The sequence below is a fragment of the Saccostrea cucullata genome, unplaced genomic scaffold (assembly GCF_032062105.1).
Source record: "Saccostrea cucullata isolate Sc308-1 unplaced genomic scaffold, CSIRO_AGI_Scuc_v1 ctg6022, whole genome shotgun sequence".
NCBI classification, from domain to species: Eukaryota; Metazoa; Mollusca; class Bivalvia; order Ostreida; family Ostreidae; genus Saccostrea; species Saccostrea cuccullata.
Window position 1 is genome coordinate 131,875 of NW_026918217.1, and position 4,110 is coordinate 135,984.

Below are 4,110 nucleotides of genomic sequence, written 5' to 3' on the forward strand. Positions count from 1 at the left end.
ACATGGTGTAAAATAAAATCTATCATCGGGAGGTTAAGTGAGTGAACAGTATTATTATTTCAAATACAGACAACTGTTTCAGATTTTTTAAGTTGCAACAATCTTGAGAATGACATTCAGACACTGAATTGCTTAAAATCCTGGACTGTCGGGAAGACTAGATTTACCGCTTGCAGTCAGTTTGTAGAGTTGTCGTTTCTTACAGTCTCTTACAATCTCTTACAGTGTATGACGCTACACTAAAAATGACTTTCATTACGAACAAATCTTTTGAGGTTCTTTATAATTTAGTTTTACTCTGAATGAAAACTAACATTCAAATTAAGATTACTTTATCATAACATTTACTAACATTTCAAATAATGAAAATTAGATCAATTCAGGAGAAAATGATATGAACTATTTGTGGCGGATGTTTATGCATGTTTTCTGTTGAATATCATCGGAGTAAATAGGTTGACACAGTAGCCTCGCTTTCGGCTCTATATAATCAGCACAAATTACTGCGTATGTTAAATGCGTGATGACCATGGGATTGAACATAGTTCAACTCCCAAAAATGTTACTGATATAAAAGCTGTTTTTAGAATGTTCCAAATTTATTTCGAAATATATGCTTCCATATGGCATGTCAAACGTTGCAATATTTGATAATCTTGTGATGTATATTCAAAATCTTGTGATGTATGTTCGAAATCTTGTGATGTATATTCAAAATCTTGTGATGTATATTCAAAATCTTGTGATGTATATTCGAAATCTTGTGATGTATATTCAAAATCTTGTGATGTATATTCAAAATCTTGTGATGTATATTCGAAATCTTGTGATGTATATTCAAAATCTTGTGATGTATATTCAAAATCTTGTGATGTATGTTCAAAATCTTGTGATGTATATTCAATATCTTGTGATGTATATTCTAAAACTTGTGATGTATATTCTATAATCTTGTGATGTATGTTCGAAATCTTGTGATGTATATTCAATATCTTGTGATGTATATTCGAAATCTTGTGATGTATATTCTATAATCTTGTGATGTATGTTCGAAATCTTGTGATGTATATTCGAAATCTTGTGATGTATGTTCGATAATCTTGTGATGTATATTCGAAATCTTGTGATGTATGTTCGATAATCTTGTGATGTAGATTCGAAATCTTGTGATGTGTGTTCTACAATTCAGTGATGCGTGCAATAAAATTGCATGACGCAACAGAAAAGTAAGGACAATTTTCATTGGTTAGAAATAACGAAAGTAGCCGGAGTGGTCGTAATGCACACACTGACACAACTTCGCAAGCATGAAATTGGCGAATTCAACCTAAAGTCAAAATTATAGGTAATAGAAAAATTGTTTTGGTATCAAGAAGCACTAAGTCAGTCATAACGTGAAAAGTGGGAATCAAGAACATTAATTTGATTTGTTTGAAGGTACATCAAAAACAATTTAGTGGCTTATTGCTGGACTAAAGGATGTTTTATCCTATTTTTACGTCCTCATATTGTAGTGATGTTGATTAATCGGTATGATTTATTCTATATTGGTGCTAGTTAGAATAATCTAACTGTGTCTCGGGACAAACTCTCACCACGCAGGGTTCGAAATTGCATGGCCCATTGCAGCTGCCTTGACCGTAGCACTAGTCCAGGGACGACTTTGCAATAAATAAATAAATAACACGACAAATTTTTAGGAGAAGGTGAATGTCAGGAAAAGATTAATTGCTATGCATCATTGAATATTGTCATTCACAAATTTGTCCAATTATTTTTATAGTAAATGTATTGAGCCGGGCTCATTTACAGGATAATGAACAAGGACTAAGGTGACAGTTTAAAAATCACGTTCAGACGTTTAGAGAATATGTAATACACACAAAAATATCTCAATGGCATGTATAATATTAAATAGTTTTAAAAATAAAATAAAATATAGCTAGAAATTAACAGCGAAAAATATTTATCACGTATCGTTTCGGGGTAATCCGGTTTTATATACAACAGAAGTAAATAAACACTGATGCAGCAAGATTAAGGTCAAACGTCTCTGCACTGATGTGTCCTCAGCGGGGAGATTTGCATCAAGTCATTAATGATGTTCCCTGCATTTGTGTTAGCCTGATAGTACAACCTTTATTTATAGAATCAATCTTATTCAAATTAGATGTTAGATCCGCTTGCATACTCGCTACACTAACATCTAACAACATCCCGTTGAGGGTCACGTCATAGGTCAAATTCTATCAATTAATCAAATCGCAGCTGGCAAAATCATCATATATTGTTGAAGCGAATAAATCTAGAGGTGTTCCAAATTTAACCTCTTACGTGACCCTCAATGGGATGACTTGTTAGATGTTAGTGTGGCGAGAATGCGAGCGGATCTAACATCTAATTTTAATTATATTGTTTATAGAATATGATGCAGACAGGGATACCTGGTGAAAACCTTTCGCACCCGTTGAATTACTTTGTAAAATATTAGTCAAAGGAGCCAGGAAAAAATATTAAACAATTTAATATTATGATAAAAATATTCAATTTACTATTTCTTAAGGTGTTGAATGGATTTTGTTTTCTCAACAGCGGCTGGTGCACGTACCATACTTTTACTCGTAAACTCAATTTGGCGGTGAAGAAGCAGCATTTTCTGTTGCTCACCGTCGCAATAGCTGAGCATTGCTCTATGAGCAATGTGCCCGGCTAAAAATCATAATATTTGTAATGATATATCATATTCTAGACTTGACATACAATAAACAATGATAAGAATTAATGCCGCATATTTGCAGTGATTTTCTTTGATCTTTCTGTGGTGATAATTTATCCCATATCACATGTGTGATAATACTTTGTTTCAAAGTTTTTACACTCTTTATTATACAGTTTTAAAGAACAGGTTTATGAGCTCATAAGTATATTAAATGGTTAATTTATCAAAACCTGCATTTAAAAATTCAGAAGTCTTAAGTTAAACCAAATTGTCCAGGGTATTCTTAGTAAGGTATGTCAAAGGTCATGGTTAAGTGACTTTGTAAGGCTGGTATTTTTCTTTAGTTTTATGGCAATCAGTGCACATGGTAAATAGCATAAAATTACCCTTAAAGGTCTTATGCAAGGAGATAGCTAATTAAAATGAACAAGTGTAGTTCTATGTATGATGTATATAGAGACAATAATATTTCTTTTCTTTTTTCATTTTCAGGAACTTTACTTAGGTCTACAGTTTTAATTTTGGACTCATGCACTAGGAATATCATATCAGCAGAATTGTGCCACTGAATCAAAGGGAACTCTTTTTTTTAGGTAAGCATGATCGATGTAACTTCCTCGATGGTGTGTTGGCTGTTTGCCCATGTGTATTTCGGGGTATAGGTATGTTTAGTCTCAATTTTCTTTCTTAAAAGCTGCATAAGGGGTATATTTTTTCTGATCTCAAATTTTGTCTAAGCATTAATCTTTTTTCTCATTCATGAATTATCTGCTGAGGGTCTAGTTAATTAATTTATTTAATTAAAGCTATATAGTAACATATAGTGAAATTATTTCCTTGTGTGAGACCTAAAGAAAATCAGGTTACTCATTTTTATGACAATTTCTTTGATTTCAGGAGTAGCCTCCCCTTTTAAAGATCCAAAATGGTGATTTTACAGTGCGGCATGCAGTCTGGTTATCAACGAAGAGTTTTGACACCTGTAATACCCATATTTCCACCATTCACCTCTGTAACCTTTGTTGAGTTCATCAGACTGGTAAGAAAAACAATATTGTTAATTGAAATAATTTTATCAAGATAAATAAAATAATTAATAAAAAAAAATTACATGAACAGACTCCCTCATATAAGAAAATGTCACATTTTACACATTGCAATTATATATCATTTACATATCCACATTTTCCCCATTTACACATGCAGTTGAATAGATTTAGTGCTTAATAATACATAGAAACAATTATTACATGAATCCTAAGACAATTCACAAAATACATGAATGCATTAAACTGTGAAATACAGATTTCGTACATTTAATTAAAATGCACAGCATCAGTACCCCCCCAGTAGTATAGAGCCCCTGGATGGGGGGGTCAAATGAGTGCACT

The 4,110-nt window shown here is 32.4% G+C and overlaps 1 long non-coding RNA gene across 1 annotated transcript; it reads left to right on the forward strand.

The window, feature by feature from the left end:
• The first annotated feature begins 1,052 nt into the window (after window positions 1-1,052).
• LOC134259391 (uncharacterized) lies at window positions 1,053-3,752 on the forward strand. Its single transcript, XR_009990345.1, has 3 exons — window positions 1,053-1,359; window positions 3,318-3,381; window positions 3,617-3,752. It is a non-coding gene; the product is annotated as an uncharacterized LOC134259391 (long non-coding RNA).
• Window positions 3,753-4,110: the final 358 nt, after the last annotated feature.